Genomic DNA, 25090 nt, shown 5'->3' on the forward strand with positions numbered 1-25090 from the left:
GTGCTACTCCTTGGTTGTTTTCTTATGATCATAAGTTACTTTAGCACTAAGATGCCTGCGGCAAATATGCACTACAAAACACATACTGTAACATAGTAGTATACTTCGTTGTGAGCTTTTCTGGTGGCCCTTGGGTTACAATACAGCGCATGCCATACTTAAAAGCCTATTTTATAAAATGCCAAGAAGAGCCATCTCAAACGCTGGTACAGTCAAGTTGTCACTATTCCAGTGCATTGTCAGCGTAATGATCTGCATCCCTTAATTCTGCAATCTAGTTGAGCATTAATATTTGAAAGCTGTACGTATTTCTCATACTTAGAGTGGACAGGAAGCTCATTACATGGCGAGTTAGCAACTTATCTCAAATGTAATGCATTCTCTCAGCAATTTCATCTCTGTTTATCTGAAATATATGGCTGCAGAAAAATCATATAATGAAAATACTATTAAGTGCCCTTGTCATGCCATCATTAAATGCCTGGCAATTTGAGCCATTTTTATTGTGGAGTTAAATTCTTAGTAAATTTTTCTGTGCATTCAAGTCTGAAATAAAATATCTCATTTTATATCAAATGCCTATTAGGGATAAGGTGGACTGTCATTCAGCTCCAAAACAGTTAATAACAGCTTCCATTATGACTTCCATTTTAGTATAACGACTTTGTATGTTCCCGGGGGGCAGAGAACAACAATGGAAACAAAATCTATTTTACCTCCAAGGTGACGGGGTCATTCCGATAGTTTCAGGTATATAGAACGGAAAGTATGTAGCATGCTCTGGAATTCACAGAAATGTTTTTTAGAATGGTCGTACTCCTTTCGCCATGTTGGAAATTAATGACACACACTAGCATACTATACTTTATGTGACGAGGTTCGTTTTAACAACTTCTGTAGCACGATGTCTCCCAATAAAATTGGAAGGTAACAGCTACAAGCAAGTTAACTGCTACAGCTTTAATGAAGTGTGAAGCAGAGCCTCTGTTTTGCAGGTGTTACATTAGGATATGGAACCTCACAGCTGTTTAATGAAATAAAAAGATGCACTTGTGCAAAAGAACTTCAAAACATGTTTTTTCGCGTTTGAAAGGAAATTGTGTACAAATGCATCAAATTGTGGTTTTAAAGGAAATGGTACTAAACACTTTATAGTATTGTCTTTCATGTTTAAAATATTTAGAGCGACATATTTCTGAAAACAAAACAAATATCCATATAGTTTCATCAGAACCTTTCTTCTCCGGATGGTTGATGATGAAAGCACAGAAGAACCAGTGAGTATGTACTTACTATGGGACTAGTTTAAAGTGCTGTACTAATGTTTTCTGGGGCAAAATTAAGCAAAAAACAGTTTCTCTTATATTTATAAAAAAACAACTTTTACAGACATTTCAGGACATTTTGCATGTGCCCAGTTCTGCTGTGACCACAAGCACTTTGGTGGGAGATCAAAGAGAGCAAAAAATGATCAAACGTGCATGAGAGGATAACTTAATTCCATTATGTGTTCATTTGCCGAAAGCTGTAATCCTTCAATAGCTGAGTGGTAGCATCCAGTGGAAATGCTATCTTGCTGTTATTTCAATCTGCAAATAACATAATTAGAGTGACAATGTACACTTCAATTCAGTAATTTAGGATTAGTGTCTTAGAGAATGGCATGTTATGTGCATTTACCTTATTTGTTCAGTCAAAATATAAAGTATCCTGGCTATCCACTGAGGGGCAGTTTTAGTATATTATAGTCAACGGAGGAATCGTATTAATTATTTACCTTGCTTATGTTAGTTAGTAGAGGATCAAGTTAAGCATTACTAAAGCCCATCAAACCTGGTACAAAACATTCTACTTCAACTTACCCATGTGAACACCAAATCCTCATGCTGGTGTTCCATGTGAAAACAGAGAAAAAGGCAGAAAGTATAAAAGAATAAGGGCCGTATTATGAATATGGCGGCCACACTGACAGAAGACTGCCAGCAGTCTGCCGGCACCGCCAGGTGGGACAGACCGCCACAGTCATGAGGAAGTACCAACTGTCCTGTGAAGCCTGTGTTGTCGCGAGACACATTACGAGGTTCCACACCACCACTGTGACCGTGGTGGTCCAACCACCACATAGGAGGCGGAAACTGAGGCCCGTATTTATACTTGTTTTAGCGCCGCATTTGCGCCGCTATTTGACGCAAAACGGCGCAAACCTACAAAATACAATGGCATTTTGCAAGTTTGCGCCGTTTTTGCGTAAAAAAAAAACTACGCAAATGCGGCGCTAAAAAAGTATAAATACGGGCCTGAATGTATAAAGGGGGACACTCACCTGCAGGCAGACTTTCACATCCAGAGTCGCCATGGAGCCAAAGACAACGAAATCCACACTGCCGTGGATGCCAACAACCATAAGTACACACACCTGCCTGTATCATTAACCTTTAAAACAGCTTGTTGTGCCTGCTTACACATCTGGGGCACGCAAAGGGCAGCAGTTACACATCTCAAACCACACACACCCACAAACATACATCAACACAGACACACAAACAGTCACTATACGCCCCCTTCGGGCAGCACAGACACACTGCACCTCAACACTATACAGATACACATGGCCACACAGCTCAAGTACATGGGTAGAGAAGGGTACACAACATTGTCACACCACTGGCCATGGACTGTTCACACATACAACATACATATGTATCAGGGTGGCTGAGAACACAAACAACACCACGATGAAACAACCCTGCTATGTACACACACATCACACGCATCACAGCACAATGGAAGTGCAATGGCATGCAATAAACACAGGGACACAAATAGGCAAAGAAAACATGACAACAATTATACCTGCACAAATGTGTGTGGGGGTATCTGGGACACCCAGGGAAGGGGACTTAACTGGGACATACATTACCTTTAACAGGCCACTCAAACAACATGTGCACAAAAATGGCCTTACAGGAGTCCCAGGGACAAACAATACTAAGCCCAAATGTCATGCACAACGGGAAAGGGCAATTAAACAAAGCAGATACAACTCCTACTACATCTGACATATCCCTACAGGAACTAGCTGTAAGAGACACACACCTAAATGGACACTTGCACAAGCAAATTAAAACACAGCAAGCACAACTGAATGCACTCCATGTCTGTACAAACACAACTTAAGATGACCCACATCAGATACATGCATTTACCTACACATACCTATACACAAAACATATAACCTTCTCTTTGGGGACACCAGCACAGCCCACAAATTAATCAGTAAGAACATAATGGTGTTAAAGGAATCACAGTACAAATGTGTATCCAAAAGACAAACAATTTTGGTTTCTTAATTTATAGAATTCTTCAAGTCCAAAGGCCATTGGCCAGTCCAAAGATTTTCCAATACAGCACAGTGTTGTGCATAAATGTGACTCCCAACTGCTAGGGGACCTCCACAGGAAAGAGGATCAAGGGAGCAAGCAGGCACCTCAAGGATTATCTGGGGAATGGTGGGGGTTCAGATTTGGGAGCTGGGTTTGGGCTTGTGAGTGGAGATCTTTTTGGAAGGGGTGGGATTCTTCTTAGGAGGGGTGGGCTACTTCTTGGTGGGGGAGGGGGAGGGGTGCTTGCAGGGGGCAGGGGATGTCTTGGAGGTAAAAGGGATGACTTGGAGCTGGGTGGAGTCCTTCTGTGTGTGGTCTTGGGGGGAACAGGGTTAATGTCACACTCACAGTGAACAGGTTTTGGACACATGGGAATGGTCATCAGATGAGGATCGGGATTTGGAGGCTGAGTGAGTGGTTGTCTGATGTGCAGGTGTGGATGTGGGGGTGCTTATGCGAGGTGTGCTTGTGTGTGGTGGGTGTCTGTATGGTTGGTGAATGAGGCTGTTTATGTGTCTCAGGCTTAATGGGGTGGAGGTGCTGGGGCATGCAGTGGTGGTTGGGTTTCTGTTGGGGTGGTTACTGCAGGTATGGTGAATTTGGTGGATGTCTGTGTGTCTGTAGCTGTGGTGTTTGCATGTGAGGTGCTTGTGGTGGATGTCTCTGGGGTTGCTGGGGTGGTGTCTCAGGTAGGATGTGTGTAGTGCCTGTGTCAGTGTCTGTTGTGGTTGTTGGCTGTAGTTATGCTTAATGTCATGTGTGTGATGCTGTGGATGGTGGAGGGTGTCAGGGGAAGTTGTGACTTGTCATGTCTGTAGGTCGATGTTGTTTGTGTGCATGCCGGCTTGTCTTGTGTTTGTGTGTGCTCTATTTGTCTGTTGGGGTGGATGTCTGCAGATCTATTTGTGTGCTTTTGGTAGGTATGGGAAAGGGAGATTTGGACTGGGAAGAGGGAGGAGGAGAGGGGCAGAAGGTGGGGGGTGACTGGCTGCTGTTAGTGTGGTGGCTAGACCATGACAATATCTCTGTAGGCCAGCCACTGCACCATGAATGCCTTCCAGTTGCAGTTGGGTTGCCAGTCCTTGGATGCCATTTACAATGGCTGACTGAACACAGAGATACTTCTCAGAAGGTCAATAGCCTCCTCACTGAGAGCCGCAGGAGTAACAGGGGATGGGGGGCGGTGCCTGCAACAAAGGAGATGTCCACCCTCTTACGTCAGTGAACACGGCCAACTGGTTGGGGACCAATAGGGTGGGTGGTGATAGAATGGGAGGTGGTGGACAAAGATGGTGCCTGGGGATGCCCTGATGGGTCCGCCACCAATAGGGAGTGGCCACTGGAGGACAAATCCAAGGATGATGCAGATTTGGTTACCCCCATGGCACATCCCTCACCCTCTGGGCCACTGGGTTCCTCTGTATCAGTAGTCTTTTGACCCTGATGCATCCCCACTTGGCTGGGCCCTGTCTTCTTCGCTTGCCTGTGCTGATGCTGCAAGGTCAAAGAGGAATATGGTCATCACATGTCCATGATAACAACTGAACCACAACTCAGATTGACTAACAATACAATCAATGCTAGTACTACTACCCATCAAAGTGGCGCATATCTTTGTGCACTGATGGAGCCAGTGCTGAGGCGAAGGAGTGGTGGCGTTATGCACTGAAGAGTGAAAAGACATGCTGGTTAACCCAATAACCCCATGTCAAAGTTTGCCCATCAGCTACTTCTTTCCGATAACATACTAACATTTTACTAAGGATGACAGAGGGAGAATATTTTAAAATATTTTCCTGTGGGCTGAAGGCTTTTATCTTGGTTCTGCACTTAACCTCACATGCAAACTATGGGTTTCTCATGAAGAATGTATATCCAGTGAGAAAGTTGAAGACTCAGACTCTATCGAAATCGTGTGAGAGACAAAAGATTTATTAAGCAAGAAGATTTTAGTGACAATACGTTTCCCTCAGCGCAAGACAATGGTGACCGGGAGAAGTGGCGGCAGAAGGGGGCTCGGAAGAGTACAGGGAGTAATGAGGAGCACAGCAGGGCTAAAGGGGAGAGAACACAAGCCCCAAAAGGCAGCCCAGCGGCCCTCTCACAGAGTCTTTCGCAGCTGGAGGCTCTATTTTCTGGCAGCACTGCTCCTCTTTGCGCGGGCACGCACCTGGGTGTGTGCCCGTGCAAAGACCAGGCCATGAGAGGGACTGTCGGCACCCATCTACACCTGGACGGGGCTAGGCCCCCCTCTGTACATTTGATCCTGGGAATTTATGAAAAGTTAGCCCCGCTTTTTCACCTTTTTTTTTTTATGGAAAGCGGCACTAACCAAGTGCCATATTTAGACATTGTTGCTAGAGCAGTCCAGCGACAAATTTCATGACTTTGAGTCATTTTTTAAGAGCGCTTCCTCACCTTGCGCCGTTTGACGACAATGAAATACAAGGTAGGCGTTTCCTCTTAAAAAAATACGCTAGCCGAATGAAAAACGGTGCATTCCCAGGATCGAATGCAAAAATTACACTAATTCTGATCAGCGTCAAAAATGTAACGCCTGGTCAGACCAGGCATTAAAAAGAGGTCCAGCCACAACTACATAAGGTAAACACACAGAATGAACACTGGCATGCAACTGGACCTGTTACTCCTACAGCTTGGCACCCTGAGAAGATGACAGCGATGACACCAAGTACCACCAGCACCACAGCAGCTACCTCAAACAGCACCACTGTAGCCACAAAGGAAGCACAAAAGTAGGGAGAGAATATTCCACACAGGTGCAAATATCATTGGTCTCAGGGACGAAGAGGTCATCAGACCCTACCATCTCAAGTGAGACTCCATCATATGGCTGCTCCACCACATTTTTCCTGATATCACAGCAAGAGTGCAAAGTCATACAACCACATCACACATAACCAGACTCCTGGCTGTCCTCCACATGCTGACCTCTGGATTGTTTCGGAACACTGCAGCACAAGTGGGTGAGAAATCTCAATCATCCCATTCTGCCTTCCTCCCAATGGTCCTGGACACCATCATCCGCCTCACACCCCACCACATCCGGTTCCCCATTACCCAGCAACTGCAGCAGGAGACAAAACAAGGATTCTACCAAATTGCTGGGTTCCCATATGAGCTGGGTGCAATGGACTGCACACATGTCCAACTTGTCCCTCCTGCTGCAACGGAACACCTCTTCAAAAACAAGAAACACACACACTCAAATAATATGCAGGCCATTGTGGACCATTGTGGAATATTTACAAACATCCTTGCTAAATATCCAGGCAGCGTTCATGATGTCTACATCTTCAGACACTCTACAATCAATGAACACTTCCAGGATGGACAATATGGCAATGGCCTACTCGTGGCTAAGGCAGCAAACACTTCATAACACAGACAACATACTAAACATGTGGGACAAACAATACATACACTTCACTACCCTGTACTCAATGCACATCACCTTCACATACGCCCATATGTAGAACTTCTTAGCACCACCACACTTTACATGACGTACTGGTGGAGCAATGCCCCCTTTGCATTCAAATGCTGGGGTCAAACCACTTCAAGTGTCCACCTGTTTATAACACAATACAGAATCTTCACACATAACACTTAGCATGGAATAGATCAGCTATGAGTGTTGCTTTGGCGTGCCACCATCAAACAACTTATATATTGGTACTGCCCCTCATAGAAACCTGAGGCAACACCGACAAGTGATGCCAGCCTATTGGCGACATCACGATCAACATATCATCAAAATATATCTGATATACTCATTGTGTTCAACTTTCCTTTGTGTAGTGCATAGTGCAGCACACATTGAAATAGAACATCAACATCATTGATAGACCATGTGTAGGATTGGACACCTCACAGCACACCAACAATCAGACCTATAAATCGCACACCTCCCTAACCTGATACAAGGGTAAGAACAGTGGACTGTGGCAGCTGAACTACTACCAGTGCACTGATAGAGGCCAGGAATGCACAATAATAAAGAGACATGGTACTTTGTAGGGCTGGATAGGTGAATACCTCATGGCCAGTCCTGTCCCACAGGTGTTTGGAAACGTGCTGCATACATCAAAATACATCCCATACAACTGTGCCACACTGTGCATGTAAACCATATGCACATACACATGTTAGCCAGAAGTTGGCAACAATAAGACTTTGTGCAAGGGAGGAATTTCAAGGGGGAGGGTCCACATGCAACATAGAGGGCGAAACACCTGTCTCATGGCACACAACACACAAAATAAGTACAAATTATGCAAATATTACTCTTCTGCAGTTCTATAATATTGGGACTAAGGGACAAATATAGACAACGCCACACATATTCTGCATGGGTGAACTATCAGACCAGAAATTAATCAACAATAACCAGGTCCTTGAGGCACAACCCATGACTGGAAAATGCACCACCACACACCAATACAACCATGCTAAACAGGAACACACACAATACTAGATGCAAGTCTCAATGACCACTCTACTGAAAACAAATATGTGCCATTGCACATAGCAAGTAACAAATATGCATGTCTGACACATTCTCTCCCATTACATTGCAGCGGACCAAGGTTAGCCATGAGTCATGACCCCATATGGAAATCCACAAACTGATGCTGAATCAGCTTACAATGAAGCACACAAAAGGACCAGGAATGTGGTGGAGAAGACATTTGACCTGCTGAAATCCAGGTTCATGTGCCTAAGTCTAACAGGAGAAAGCCTGTTATATGCACCACCCCTTGTGTGCAAAAAAATACTTTTCTGTGCAATTTTGCACAACATCTTTGTAGGCATCAATGTCCCCTGGAAAGAACAGGTAGATGTCCCAAATGAGGAGGATGTGAACAATGATGCAGGGCGATGGGGAACAACCAAACTCTGTTGCTGGGTCACACAGAAGAGATGGAATTGTGCACAACTATTTCAATTAGAGACCGTACACCAAGCATCAATTAATACAATTTGTAAATAAATCACCTGGACTCTGATTTTTCATTGTGTACTTCTTTTCAACATCACATACCTATTAAACTCACCCACATCTGAGAGAGCATGAAAAACCACAACAGATGTAAAAAACTTAGGAACATAGGCCCTCATTATGGCATTGGTGGTAAGCCCTGCTTACTGCCATGCTGACTGCCGCCAACATACCACTGACGCGGTGGTTTACCGCTACCCATATTGTGACACACACATAGCAATCCGTCACTATTCAGCCACACACACAAGTCCGCCAGCCCAAAGGTCAGTGATAAACTGGTGGTATCCAAACTCACACCATTACACCAACAGAACTACGCCCACAGAATTATGACCCATGAATCACCGCAGCGGACATTCAACTGCGGTAAACCATTGGCGGTACATACCGCTGCGCTCAAAATACACACAACGTAACAAAACAACACTACATTGAACAACTCAAACTACACACACCTGACACACCTACACACTACACCCACCCCAATATAAAACACACATCCACATTACCCACAACCCTTTCCTACTAGAAAAAAGTGCCACCAGAGAGCGAGAGAAAGCAAGAGCACCCACAGAACCAGAGCCACAGAACACCATCACCCATACACCATCCACACACCTTACAGGACACACCCCAACACATCACCCCACGCACCCTCACACACACCACACACAATACACCCATGGCACCACAAAGACACCCCAGATTCTCTGAGGAGGAGCTAAGGGTCATGGTGGAGGAAATCATCCGGGTAGAGCAGAGCCACAGCTATTCGGATCACAGGTGCCGCAGACATAGATTGCTAGGAAGATGGAGCTATGGCAGAGGATCATGGGCAGGGTCAACACCGTGGGATAGCACCCCAGAACAAGGGATGACATCAGGAAGAGGTGGAACGACCTATGGGGAAAGGTGTGTTCAACAGCAGCAAGACACCAGATAGCAGTACAGAGGACTGGCGGTGGACCCCCACTTCCTCCTCCAAAACTTACAACATGGGAGGAGCAAGTCTTGGCAATCATGCATCCTGAGGGCCTGGTAGGAGTAGCAGGATGACTGGACTCTGGTAAGTCAACTCTTTACTACTTTCACCCCCCCACCTACATGCATTCACATACTTCCACCCCACCCTCACCCCATCACTCCACCACCTCACATATACCCCACCATCACAACCCACCCATCCCAATATGAAGCCCTGCATGCACCACCAATGCATGGACATCGCTCAAAGCTCTGCATGGACACCCCTCACTAAAGCATGCACATTAGAGAGACCCACCTAGCCCACAAAATCACTACTAACACAAGGCAAAGCTGACAGGGCAGTCACAACCATAGAGGGCAACACACCAATGCACAAGATTTCACACACAGAAACAATAACACTGCATTTACAACCCACAGGTCCCCAACGCAACGTCGCCGGAGAGGAGGTGCCAGCAACATCCAGTACCCCCACAAAAGAGGCCCAGAATGATGACAGCAGCTCTGGACGCCTGGATCTGGATAACCAACCTGGCCCATCAGGGATCTCCAGACATTCGGTTACCCAGGCACAGCCCCATGCCGCCACAGAGCCTCCCCCCTTAGGAAACACCAGCACAGCATCCACCCAGCGGGCCTATACCTCTGTCCCCAGGATACGTCAATCAGCAGTGTGTCCACCTCTACAGGGACCCCAGGGCACACCACAAACACAGGACAATCAGGGACCTGGGGTCAGTGACAGTGGGCACACGGTTCAGGGGACAGAGGCACAGGATAAAAGGGAAGCTGGGAGGACTGCTGTGCAACAAGGGGAGGACAGGCCCAGGGAACTGACTCTACAGGAAGCACTCACCAACATCCTAGGAGCATACCACCATTCCCAGGAGACAATGGACCAGATACTGGACAAGTTGTAGGAGATGCAGCAGCTGCAGGATGGACAGTACCTGGGGATCAGGGAGGACCTGAAGGACATCCACACCACCCTGGTCACTATTGCAGGGGTGCTGGCCGACATGGCAAACATCATGAGGGAGGCAGTGGTACACCACTGGGCCCCTGACACTAGCCCCACCTATGAACAGCCTTCCACCTCCGTTGCCGCTGGTGGACAGGAAGCCCCGCCACAGGAACAACAGGCCACCAGTACCCCTCCCCCTGCAGAAGGAGAACCACCCCGGAAACGGTCCATGCGATCCATGCAGAAGCCAGAGAACATTGCCAAGACCCCACCATTAAATAAGACTCTCCTGATTGTCACCCTTGTGTCCCACTCTCTCACCCTGTCCACTTTGAATTGCCATTTCTCCCCTTCCTATGCCCCCTTGGACAATGCTTCTGTGATACAAATAGACTAGACTCTATCCTGAACTTTCCTCCACCATCAACCCAGCCCATTCCACTACCCCCTCTACTTCTTAGCACTTAAATAAACACCATTTAAAAGTATGGAGTCTGTTATATGATTGACCAAAGCTTTAAACACTGCAATACAACTGTACAGGAATAAATACATAGGAATGACCTGTAGTAGGCTGCAGTCAACACACCAGGTGCCAGAGTGTGGCACAGATATCTGAAAATAGAGATGCCAAATGGTACAGTAAGTGACCATAGAACTGGGAGAATCTGCCTGCCATGTACAATGTCAAACACAAAACTGTCAGTGTAAAGTGTCTTACCTGTGTGTCATTGGAAGTACTGTCGTATAATTGCTGTTCTGTTGTCCTCATCCTCATCCTCTGCCTCCTCATCTTCACTGTCCACAGGGTCCACTGCTGCCACACGTCCTTCTCCAGCATCATCCTCCTGCAGAAAAGGCACCTGGCATCTCAAGGCAAGGTTATGCAACATGTAGCATGCCACGATTATCTGGCAGACCTTCTTGGGTGAGTAGTACAGAGATCCACCATTTAGATGGAGGCAATGAAACCTGGCCTTCAGGAGCCCAAATGCCCTTTCTATTATTCATCTTGTTCACCCATGTGCCTCATTGCAACATTCCTCTGCCCTTGTCCAGGGATTCCTCACAGGGGTCAGTAGCCATGAGAGGTTGGGGTAACCAGAGTCATCTGAAAATATCGAGGGATAGCTGTTAGCCACACACTAACCCTTATGGCCAACACCATACCCACACACTTACATTCACTGGGTGGGAACCAGGGCTCACCTATTAGCCGCACCCGGTGCCTCTGGAGTTGAGCCATCACATATAGGATACTGCTATTCCTCAGGATTAAGGCATCATGCACAGACCCAGGATACTTTGCATTGACGTGGGAGATGTACTGGTCCGCCAGGCACACTATCTGCAAATTCATGGAGTGAAAGCTATTTCAATTTCTGAGCACCTGTTCATTTTTCCGGAGGGAGAACAAATGCAATATGTGTGCCATTGATTGCCCCAATGATGTTGGGGATATGTCCCGTTGCATAGAAGTCAGTTTTCACTGTGGCCAAATCCCCCACCTGGGGGAAAACAATGTAGCTGTGCATGTGTTTAATCAGGGCAGACAACACACTGGTCAGCAGCCACTATTGAGGACATTGGCTGTGACATTCCTGCTGCCAAGCCCACTGTCACTTGGAAGGAGCCAGTTGCCAAGAAATGGAGCACAGATAGGACTTGCACAAGAGGAGGGATCCCAGTGGGGTGACGGTGTTGTGTAGCCATTTTAGTTATAGCTCCATGCACGTTAGTTCACTACATTAGGCCGCTGTGCACCCTGACTTAGATATATTTTATTCAGCTTCGAATTGTTATTTTTACAATAAACAGTTTTATGGTCTTGTTTTAATTTCTTCTATCTAACTGTTTTGCTTAGTTCAGCATTGTGTTCTCAAACAACGCATTCTTGATCACACTGTGCTTCAGTCAAGGCTACGGTCTGGTACATTGCCGGTAAACGTGGTAGAAGTTTAGTCTCCAACATTCGTAGAAAATACACATCCTTACGTAGGGACATTTTCTTAGAACATCTGCTGGGTTAATTATAAAAACGCTTTCTAGTTCCATTACACATCAAGAGGGAGATTCCAGCCAGGGAACCACAACTGGATGCTGAATGCTTCGCTGCAGATGCTGACGCAGATTACAGGCCTTTGCTCAGGTATGAGGGTTGATGTCCTCCCGGGGGAACCTGAAAGGCAGGATTAGAGCTTAACATGCTGTGCTTGAAATATGATTTAGATAGGGAATAGTCCATCGATTCTAGTGGCACTATGATAGCATTATTCTTATGCTTCACTTTCATCGTTACCATTTTAATATTGTTGTGCTGTGTAGTTCTGGTTATTGCAGCTCACGCTTTGCTATCCAAAATGCAGTCGTTTTATCAAACCAATCTTTAAAACTTATACTGCTTTTATTGTCATTTATATATGAGACCGAATTGTGAATGAGAGAACCGCATGTGACCTGAGTGACCACGACTTCCCTGAGAAGTACAAATATGTCATGCGCTCGGCTGCCCAATCATCTCTACCTTTCGGGAGAGATGAGGCACTGCTAGTTAGCCAGAGCAAAGCCCGGATTTGGAGCGACAAGTGTCACCCGCCGTGGGTCAGACTCAGTCCCCCACACTGTGGACGATCTTGCTGCTCAAAATCCAGTACTCACACAAAATTAGCAGGAAAGGGACAAATTCAATAATTATTGCACAGAACCAATAGTAACTCTTGGTTCAGAAGGGTAAAGCTATTTCCCTTATTTATTTCATTTAATAATACGCAACAGCATCAGAGTCAGAGGAAAAATGCTTATCTATACACTAAGGTGAACCTATATACACTTATATATACACATTTACATGAATACCAGGCTTATGAAACAGACAATACATACAGGGGGTCATTCCAGCATTGGCGGGCGGCGGGACCCGCCCGCCAAGCGGGAACCGCCAGAAGACCGTACCGCGGTCAAAAGACCGCGGCGGTCATTCTGGGTTTCCCACTGGGCTGGCGGGCGACCGCCAAAAGGCCGCCCGCCAGCCCAGTGGGAAACACCCTTCCACGATGAAGCCGGCTCCGAATGGAGCCGGCGGAGTGGAAGGGGTGCGACGGGTGCAGTAGCACCCGTCATGAATTTCAGTGTCTGCTAAGCAGACACTGAAATTCAAAGTGGGGCCCTCTTACGGGGGCCCCTGCAGTGCCCATGCCAATGGCATGGGCACTGCAGGGGCCCCCAGGGGCCCCACGACACCCCATACTGACATCCTGTTCCTGGCGGCCGAAACCGCCAGGAACAGGATGGCGGTATGGGGGTCGGAATCCCCATGGCGGCGCAGCAAGCTGCGCCGCCATGGAGGATTCCCATGGGTAGCGGAAAGTCGCGGTACACCGCCTGCTTTCCGTTTCTGGCCGCTACCGAATTTTTTTTTTAGAAAGGTAGTAAGTAGTGCTATACAAATTTTTGGGACTCAATTAATTTTTTGCTCAGACTCCTTGGACCCATTAGAAATATGTTGACGCGTTTCGGCCTAACAACTCAAGGCCTCATCAGGACTGTCGGAGAACGCTGGCACCACTCATCTGTGAAGCAAATATCCAAACTAGGTTACTCAGTTCCCGAGTGCTATTTGCTTGCGGCACTCGTTTAAAAAACCGGCAACTGTATATTATTTACGAAATGTTTTCCTGTATTACGCCGGTCAGCACAAGTGAGCGATCTCTGTGTCATCAGACGATGCTGTAACTGGTGGTTGTTCAAGCTTGAACGGAAAGGAATCCCCATCTTGGCGTGCCTTCTCTGAACTCATAGTTTTACTATCATGGCGAATCCCCAAAATGTACAAATAGCTGTTAACATGAGACAACCTCTCACAGCACACTTATTAGCAAATGGCCTAATGGCCCAGGGAGGTCCGGTCACGTTCGTGGTGGACGCCCACGCAGCTTATAGAACAGAACTTTTTTACTCTTGGGGCACATTTCCAGCAGTTGATGGGAACACAAATACATTTCACCAATATACAGTTGCGAACGCGCCTGGACAATACAGAGCGTACATATATTTAGAGATACCTCTATCTTACCAAGAACATAATAATTGGCTTGATGGCGCCCTACCCCATACAATATTACCAGTTAGGTTAGGTCCACTAAGTAATGGCGGTCCTACCTGGCCTTTATTGGCCACTTATACACCACATCCTGCGGTTGGGAATTTAGCAGTAGATGAGGTTCGTCGCTTATACATTGAACTAATAGCAATACACAGACGATTAGTACAATTTGTGATGCAAACATTAAATACAAACCTAGCACGTGCTGCTCCAGCACACCCACATGCAATAACACCAGGTATAAATCCTGCGACTGTACATTCGATTATGGGTAAAGTACCCGCCAAACGAGAGGAAAATAAATACGCTGGAGGCAGTATTTCCCCATACGGGACCTCAGGATAAACATAGAATATTAACAATGTGCTTGCCCTTTGGGGATGTCCCTACAGTAGAAAATTGTAATACTTGGGGTACGGTATTTGCCGCGCTCTATACAACCGCACACAGTACACTGACACTAGCCAATTTACCGGAAGTGCTGAAACAAATTCAAGATGAATATGGGTCTGCCCCGGCCCTAGATTTGGGGATGCAACTGATGGGAAACATTGCCACAGTATCCTAAATCATTTTAAGTAACCTTAAAGGGGAAGCAGTCGCACTTGCAGTGCGCATGCGGCTCCGTGACGTTCAAGAACGAGAGCTGCCTAAAATAATAGCGGAAACATATTCAAGTATCGGTCGAGATAGCCTAGGGGCCAGACCACAAAAAACGCAATTTCAGGGTAAAACAAATAAAGATAACTCCAAACAACAACCTGAGGGTAATTAGAAACGCTGGGATAAAAAGCAACAGACGCCTAAAAAAGAAAGGGGAGAATCTCCACGTACAGAGACCCCACAGAATAGGTATAATCTCAGAAATAGAGATAATATCAAAACACTTGATAGTTTTCAATATACTGATACACACCAATCTCGTTCCTTTCACGACTTATCGGAAAAGAGAAATGAGAGAGGTGGGCGATCAGAGCGAAGAACAGAGTACGTGAAAACCAGACAGGAATCACAACGCTCTTCAGAGGTTTCTGTTAAAAAGGAAGAGAAACCTGTACAACAAAAACAACAATTGAAAAAGAAAAAGGTGGCAGCAGTCGCAGTTCGACATGCCACACAGGAAGAGGGTCCTCTTGAAGAACAAGAACTGGGCTCTAGCATTGCTAGACAGCGCAGCAGAGGTCACAATAGTTCACCGGAATCTTCTACAGCATCTGGAGGTGAAAACAACTGATGACTTTATACAAGTAGAAACAGTGGACATGCGTGTCTCCGAGCCTGATAGGGTGTACAATGTAACGCTGCGATTAGAAGGAGACATTTAACGCAAAATAAAAGCAATCTTTTGGGATCACATAGTCAAAGTGTATGATGTCTTGTTGGCCAAACAAGATTGGCCACCTGACTTTGTCTGTACCTGCCCATATGGAGAAGATGTCATTAAGCCTTGTTCCAGAGGAACTCACTGAATCCTATTCCATTGAATGGGCTCTAGCACAAGCACCTGCATTATACAGAAATCACGTAGGGTGGGATAAGGACTCCCCCTACCTTGTAATCCCCATTAAAAGTGAACCTCAGCCACAACCGCAGTATCCTATAAAACATGAAGCAAGAGCACCGGTGAGAGAAATACTCTTGCAATTAGAGTACCAGGGTGTGGTTGAACCCTGTGTCTCGCAGATGAATAACCCTTTATTTGCTGTAGCTAAACCAGACCATTCATACAGAATAGTCTTAGACTACTGACATTTAAACAGTCATACACGCACATATGCTATACAAAATTCACATAGCACTGCAATAATGAGTAACATAGTGCGTAAAAAATACAAAACAACATTAGACATTTCAAATGGGTTTTTCTGCCAGAATATAGCGCCTGAAAGCAGGGACTTAACAAGCTTCAGTGCACTAGGCTCTCAGAAAAAATTCTGTTGTTTGCCTCAGGGGTATAAAAACAGCCCCGGACTGTTTGCAGCTCGTGTGACTGCCATTTTACACAAGATTGACCCTGAAGCATTGTCCTATGTAGATGATATATATCTCACGGATGATGAGTTACTACAACATTTAAGACGGGTAGCCCGCATTGTTGTAGGGTTTGCCGAACTTGGCTACAAATTTAACTTAAAAAAAACAAAAATTGCCTTTCTCAGCGTCCTGTTTCTAGGATACGAGCTGTCAAGTGAAGGGAAGAGCCTAGCGCCACAATTTAAAAAAAAATGCGCACAGTTGCAACCACCGAATACGATTAAAAAACTCCAATCATTATTGGGTTTAATAAATTTTGGCAGAACCTACATTCACGATTATTCTACCCGCATAAAACATTTATATGACTTAATACATCCCGATTTTTCAAGTAAATTCTGGACAACTGAACATACACGCATACTCAGAGAATTGCAGACAGACATGCTTGCAGCACAACATTTACACACAAGGGACAACAAAACACATTTGGTCATCAGGGTAAAAGCTGGGGCCATCGGTTTCACCTATGTGACATCTAATGAAGGTGAGACAGTCCCGATTGCAAACAAATCACATTTGTATTCAGCAGCTGAACAACGCTTTGCTCCCACAGAGAAAATTCTCACTGCTGTGCAGATGGCTGTTATTAAAGAAAGACCTCTTGCCCAAGGAAAACGCATTACTGTCGTTTCTCCAATCCCAGCCCTAGAGGCTGTTATAAAAGCTAGCGTTCCGAACGCAAAAGCACTACATCCACGTTGGATACTATGGGCTACGTCTTTAAGAGCCTCTGATGACACCTCAATATAAAGTAGAATATCCAGTTCCAGCAAATACCTTGCCCATTGATCAATATAATAGAGTCATGTACACCGATGGCTCTGCACAACCTGCAATTGGAACTAAACATCAATATTCTGCTGCTTGCGCAGTCGTAAGTGACTATATGGAAGGGGATAAATGCTTTCCCCTACACACCTTTACACAGACCTTAGGGGATTGTACACCACAATTGGCTGAGCTAAAAGCTCTGCTAATGGCACCAGAACATACGGATCCGGCACAGCCTGCGCTGATTGTTTGTGATTCATATTACTGTGTCCAGTCCTTTAACGAATACTTGCATTATTGGCACCAGAATATGTTCAGAGACTTTAAAGGCAACACCATTAAACACAGACTACTGTGGGGGAAGGTAGCAGAAATGAAAGAGACGCTACTGAAGGTCCATGTTGTGCATACACTTGGACACCAGCGCGTTGGAATACACGTTGCTGGAAATACATTGGCTAATGAAAAGTCAGCAGTGGCAGTAGCCACTGTAGCTGCAGTGACTCGCTCGAGTTCCAAACTAGACACAGACATTTGGGCTGCCATAAAAGCTACGGCTGATGGGACACCCCATCCTAAAGGCTTCCCTAACAAATATCAATACTATATGGGAAGTATGTTGAGCGCTGAAGTTAAGATACTAGGAGTAGGCGTACGGGACGTCCCTAACAAAGATATAAGACCACAATTGATCAAAGCAGCGCATGAGGGGGTGGCATCTGCACATGCTAGTGTGGTGGCTCCAATTTAAATCTTACAGGCCCGTTATTGGTGGCCCGGTCTCTACAAAGAGACTAAGCAGTATGTCCTTTGTTGTGACATCTGTCAGCAAATTAAAGTTTCCAAGTCCAAGCGCCCGCCGCAGACACCCCTCTTAATTTCTAACAAACCGTTACAGTGTGTGTACTTGGACCACAGCGGTTCACTAACACCTGACAGTGCATACAAATACATATTAGTCGCTGTTGATTCATGCTCCAGATTTGTATGGGTGTGGCCACAACGTTCGGCTGACGCTCGGACTGTTATTAAAGATTTGCGAGTCTTTATCGGTACATATGCAGCTGCGGCGTTCCGTTCAGACCAGGGCCCTGCTTTCGCCTCAAGGGCATTCAGGGACACCACAGCTTCGTTGGGGGTCCAAATGTAGTACTCGTCTCCATTTCATCCTGAGGGAAATAGTGTCGTGGAGCGATTAAACCGTGATTTAAAGCAATCCTTAACAGCCAGAGTCTTAGGTATGGGTCGTAGTTGGCTTAATCACCTGTATGGAGTCCGGAGAGCACTAAATAACCTGCCTGGAAGGTCCCTGGGGGGTCGTACTTCATATGAGTGACTGTTCAGAACTCGAATGTTTGTTCCGGATCTTGATGATCCTGGCGTGCAGGCAGCAGAAACACCTTTTCACATAAATTAACATGTCACTGTTTTACAGGAATTACAACAGTTCTGTGATGATAGTTCTTCCAAAAGTGCTGCCTCCACAGGAATTAAGGATGTGCCAGTAACATCTACCGGCTGGATTCCCAGAGTGGGGGATCTTGTACGTGAAAAAGTAGCAGCGAAAAAGGAATTTGGCCCTTCTTATCAAGCACCAGTCCCTGTACTAGGGATACACAGTACCAGAACTGTTATTCTACCACCGTTGGCAGGTGCCAAAGAAAATGGTTTTGTTTCAATTGACAATGTCAAGTTACACCATGTGGCCAATCCTGCACAGCTGACCAAGAGGAACATCCAGTAGTTCCCAAATCCCTCTCACTACTGGAGGAGAAGTTCCGCTACAAGTTGTTTATACCAACACTGATACCTCTCCGTGCATTAGTTCCACTAACAACAACTAACTTAGAAACGTTTGAACAAGTAATCTCGACTACAAGTCAAGCGGATGGTGCTGTCTACAGTGTGCCACCACAGGAAACACCAACTCCACCACTGACAACGTTTACGCCATTTGCACGAACTGCCTCTGGGTATTTTGCGGAGTTCAACTATGATTTCTCAGACTCGTTCACTTCTTCGACAGCTGATTTGTCAAGAGCACGTAAGCTAACAAAGTGGCTTAAAGAAACATACTTTATTTTTCAATGGAACTATGTATGGCTTTCTTTGACTGTCCTAGCCTTTCTACTTTGGATTGGTATTGTTATTACCTATTTCTTATTAATACATGGTCATTTTCTTCCCGAGAGATCAGCGGTTGAACAGGTGGAGGAGGTTTTGAAACCACATTTTTCATCACATAAGGTCTGAAGAGACTTATCCTTTGTTAACATTTCCGCAGTGCCAATTCCTCATGGGATTGTTTGGGACAAAGTAATTTTCGATATATATGGTCCCTCAGAAATTATTCAAATACCGTATGTGTTAAAATTATCAATGAATGATATAGTCATACCAGGCATTGTATCTCATGATTGGGATGTGATAACAGTTGATTCTATGATGGCAGAATTACAATATTATACTGTCTTTGAAAACTAAGATGTTTACCAATTCAAAGAAAATAATGGTGATATGTTTTGCTATAATTATTATGGGCACCACTTCATACATAGAGCGAGTAGTCCCAAAACGATATTCAATTACACGCAATGGGAACATTGTCCGACTTCACCGCAAGGGAGTTCTAAAACATATACTGAAAAGTTTGTGTATTTTTCTGGGCATAATCAAAAGAATGCTGAGTCATATTATTTTAAAATAAATCCTATTAAGGATATACACATGTTATTGACCAATACAAAATTCATAATTTCGGAATCTTTTGTTTCCCGGTTATCAATAGAAGGTTATGAATATTGGTCTAAATCTATTGATTTAGAAAAGTGTTTGGGGAATGAAAAATTGGCAGATCAAGGGAAAGGAAACATTGTTTAGAGCATGTCTCATCCCTGTTCAGATGATCTTTTTAAATGAAACAGTGCAACAAACAAGTTGTTTAGGCTTAGCAACAATCAGAGAATTAAACATGCCCAGTATACCTGCCCCTGCAAAATTTGACAACTGGCAAAAGTACACGAATGCAACTAAAGATGAGCTCAATGAGTGGGTCCAGAATGGTACGTTTAATGCTTCACTGACACGTCCAGGCGGGTGGCTATTGTGGCCCATAGATACCAATGGGTGTTATCAACGTTTTATCAACTCCTCTGGGAGTTTTAGGACGAGTAGGCCAGACCCTCGCTATATATTACCAGAACATGCAGATATAATTACAACATATAGTGTAGGAAAATTGTGCCAACAGTGGCTAAAATCATCCTCACTAGATGTGGTTAAGGCACACCTCAATCTCTTGTCTAACACCACTGACTTACAAGATTTCTTGTCAGGCCCCAGAATACCACGTAGGAAGCGTTGCTTGTATGCAGTATAAAATGAAATATGAAATCTTTCCCAACAAGATGCTGCAGCCCAGTTAAGGCAAATAGATCAGGAAAATTTGAAAAAGGCAATAGCTGTTGTGGATAATGGGATTAACACCTTGTCTGACCGGATATATACAATTAACAACATTGTTTCTTCTGCTATAGACATTATGGGGGTCATTACAACCTCAGCGGTCTGCATGGCAGACCGCCGAGGTTGCGGGCGCCAGAATACCGCCATTGCTGGCGGTATTGCGGGCTCCCTATTTTGACTTTTCCGCTGGCCCAGCGGAAAAGTCACATCAACATTGCCGCCGGCTTGTAATTGAGCCGGCGGCAATGCTGATGTGCAGCGGGTGCAGTAGCACCCGTCGCGCATTTCACTGCCCGAAATTCGGGCAGTGAAATGCGCGACGGGGCTCTGCCTGTGGGCCCCTGCACTGCCCATGCCAATGCATGGGCAGTGCAGGGGCCCGCAGGGCCCCCCTGAGTCCCCTTACCGCCAGCCTCTTCCTGGCGGTGCAAACCACCAGAAACAGGCTGGCGGTAGGGGAGTCATAATCCCCAGGGCAGCGCTGCTTACAGCGCTGCCCTGGTGGATTATCACCGCCGGGGCTGAAATAGCAGTATACTGCCGGCCCCGGCGGTGCGACCGCAGTGCTACCGCCGCAGTCCAAATACGCCGGGAGGCACCGCCAGCCTGTTGGCGGTGCTCCCGTCGTTTTGGCCCTGACCCCCTATATGATCTGATATGTCTTCTTTAGACCATGGACAGAGTCAGACCAGGTCCATTATGCAGTTGGGTTGGACGCTTCAAACATTGAAGGTGGGTAGCGTTCCATGGCAGAACGTCAGTGCCAGGTAAATATTTTTCTCGTTTAATCTAACGCGGCAACAACAACTAATGGCTAAGAAAGAAGCAACTTATGTCATGCTTAACATAGAGAAATTAGAAAGGTTGCCTTTCACGGGCGTGGCATGACCGCCGGGCAAGATGGCCGTCACTACGTGAGGCTCTGCCTGGCCCGGGGCCGTTTATCCGTATATTTTCCCATCTGACTGTGCTGGCGGGTGCGAGCCTAGTGCACCCTGCTAGGAGGAGCCCATGGACTGCTCTTGGCGGCTCGGAAGCGGCGTTGTGGCCGGAGCAGCTGATGAGAGACGCGGGCAGGGCGGACGAGCGGATGCGGAGGCCCGCTACTACAGCTGGTGGTGTGTGCCCGGGAGTGGAGCTGTGCAGGATGCAGAGCGGGCGGGCAGACGTGGAGGCCCGTGACTGCTCCTTGAGGTGTGTGGCCGGGTGCAGAGCTGCGTCTGGGGGCTATTTGGCAACGCGGCCGAGTCGCAGCCCTGCGGCGCGCTCGATCACGGTGGCGCTGCCGTGGAGGAGGCACCGCTGGGCCCCGTGATCCATCTGGGGACTGGCGGCTTTAACGGGCGAGGAGGAGGCCCGAACGGAGACAAGCTGCCGTGGTGAAGCCTTTCAGGGGGACACTTGAAGTTCGCAGTTGCTCTCCCTTGGCTTCTGGGGAGGTACAGCCCGGAAAACTTGGGCGGAATACTTAGGCGGGCCCTCCTGGGGGCCGCTAATCAAGAACACGAGGCAGCACCCGGTTGAGGACGGTGAAGGCTGTGATCGCGGAGGCCCGAGGAGGGTGAACGAGCGGCGACTATCCGGCTGGGCAATGTGCGGCGAGCGGGCCAGAGGGAACTGGCTGATGCTCTGGTGCCCTGCTATTTGATGACCTCGGCTGTTGGTGCTGGTCCAGTGGTGAGTTCTACGCTGTCTGAGGAGGCCCCTGGATTCTGGGTTCCCTAGTGACTGGTTCTAATTACTTGGGCACGGCCGAAGGTGCTGGTGCAGAGCGGAACAATGGGCAAGACTGATCAGCGCCAGGCCAAACTTACCTTTGAAGGGGGGGAAAAAAAAGAACGCTGCTGCCATCTCCCAGCCCTGTGAGGAGACGAACGGAAAGGATGGCCCTGAGGCATCGGTGAAGTCCATGTTCTTGGACCTTAAGACCAGCCTGGCTGGCATTGACGCCAAGCTGGATCATGTAACTGAACAACTCGATCGCATCAGGGCACGTGTAGACGACCACGACTCCAGGTTTGAGGCCCTGGAGTCACGCACATCTGAGAGAGAGGACGCGCGCCAGGGTGACAGGGATCAGATTGCACAAATGGAGCGAATTCTTGAAGTCATACGCAACAAGAACGAGGACTTGGAGGCAAGATCTCGCTGCAATAACATTCGCATTGTGGGGCTGCCAGAGGCGACCGAGATGGGCCGAATGGAAGACTTCATAGAGCAGATGCTATCTGATCTGTTCGCTGGTGAGCTCTCCCAGATGTTAGTGGTTGAGAGAGCTCATAGGTCTTTGGGGCCCGACCCCCGCCGGGGACCCCCCAAGCCCAATTATCGCGCGTCTGCTGAACTACCGTGACCGTGACGCTGTGCTTCGTCTGGCAACGGAGAGACGTCCGTTGCTTTACAAGAACTCCGAAATAAACATTTTCCCGGACTACACTCTCGGTGTGCAGACCCAGAGGCGTGCTTTCCTGCCGGTTAAACGACTGTTGAACCAAGCGGGAGTAAGCTTTACCCTGCTATACCCCGCTAAGCTGAGGGTGCGCCACGAGGGTAAGATGCTCTACTTTGCAGATCTGAAACAGGCGACCAAATTCGCTCGGCAGTTGCCTAAGAGACGGGAGACTGCGGAGCGCCGGGGCCGTGGCGATGACTACGCCGTTCTGAGTGACAATGACTAATAAGCTCCGATCGACCTGATACTCATTGCTGGAGCCGCTTGGGTGTGTTGGCTTGCTCCTTGCCTGGATCCGTGCGCCTGATGTCTAGTAGTTGGCCCACGGGCCCCTCTCTCCCGGTGTCAGCTGGGCGGAGAGGTACCAGCCCGGTTACAGCCCCTAGGATGAGTCCTGTTATTCACTGTTTTTGTTCTCAAGGAGGGTTTTGGGGTCAAGATGGGTGGGTCACTGGTTGGGTCCGATTGGGGGGCCTGAGTGGGTGGGGGGTGGGGGGTATCTCACATGTTCGTGGGATATTGTTCCTTTTTCTTTGTATGGAAGTTTTATTTGATCCTTTGCTAAATCTATGGCAGGTGGTGACAGATCTTTGCGTGCAATGCTGGCTGATTGCTGACTGGGCTGAGGGGTGAGGAAGTGACTGTGGTTAGATGTTTGACTTGGAACGTGCGAGGGCTTAATGATAGAAGGAAAGCTCGACTTGTGGCTGCATATGTTAAGAGACATGCAATTGATGTCTGTATGCTTCAGGAGACGCACTTGGTGGAGTCCACAATATGCAGACTAAGAACTGGGTGGGTAGGTGAGATGCACTGCTCCACGTACTCGGGTTATTCCCGTGGAGTGGCAATCCTTCTTCATAAGGGTCTGCAGTGGTGCACGAAGAAGGTCCTGGTAGACCCAAACGGCAGGTACGTATTGATGAGTGGTGTGCTGCTAGACAAAGAGTGTTGCCTAGTTGCTATATATGGGCCGAATGTTGATGATCCAGGTTTCTTTTTGGAGCTGTGGCGTCTGGTGGAGTCGCTGGGGCCGGGTGCGGTGCTCTGGGAAGAGATTTTAATGTAGTGCTAGATGCTAAGATGGATAGGGAGAGCTTGGCCAGGATACAGCACGTTGCGGCGGCTAAAGCCTTGGAAGGCGTGATGCGAGATGGTGCGCTGGTGGACTGGTGGTGACAGCGGCACATAGAGGCGAGGGAAGGTACATGTTTGAACTATGTACACGGTAGCTGGTCTCGAATTGATCGCTGGCTGGGTACCAGGGATGTGTTGGCCTGGACTAGAGCGGTCGACCATCTCCCTCGTACATTGTCGGATCACTCGCCGGTATGTCTGGAATTGGAGATACTGACTGAATTTGGTGGGTCGGTTATGTGGCGGCTGCCTATGGGGGCGCTTCGAGATGCGGCCTTCCGAGAGGAATTGCGTGAGGCGATTAAACTGTATTTTGCCGAGAACCAGGGATCAGTTGAGTCCCCAGGTACTCTTTGGGAGGCATTTAAAGTTGTTATCAGAGGGGTCTGTCTCTCGAAACAGCATGGTATAGTTAAAACTCTAAGGCGAGAGATGGCTGAAATTGAGTCGAGGCTTGCTGAGTTGGAAAGGCGACTGGCATCCCACTGGTCCAGTGATGTTCTTGCGGAGATTCGTCGAGAGGTGTCGCTGTATGAGGAGATCTCCCTTAGGGAGATTTGCTTCCTCGGGAGGGAGGCCCGCGCACGCCAATATGGGGAGGGCGAAAGGGCTGGACGTACGCTGGCAGCGTTACTTCGCAAACCTTGGGCCAGTGATTATGTCTCTGAGGTCATGGATGGTGAGGGTGGGAGCGTGTCAGGATCGGGTGGAGTTATGCAGGTGTTTACTGAGTTCTACACGAGGCTTTATGCGGCTCCGGTGGGCG

The sequence above is a fragment of the Pleurodeles waltl genome, chromosome 1_2 (genome assembly GCF_031143425.1).
Source record: "Pleurodeles waltl isolate 20211129_DDA chromosome 1_2, aPleWal1.hap1.20221129, whole genome shotgun sequence".
In the NCBI taxonomy this organism is placed as follows: Eukaryota; Metazoa; Chordata; class Amphibia; order Caudata; family Salamandridae; genus Pleurodeles; species Pleurodeles waltl.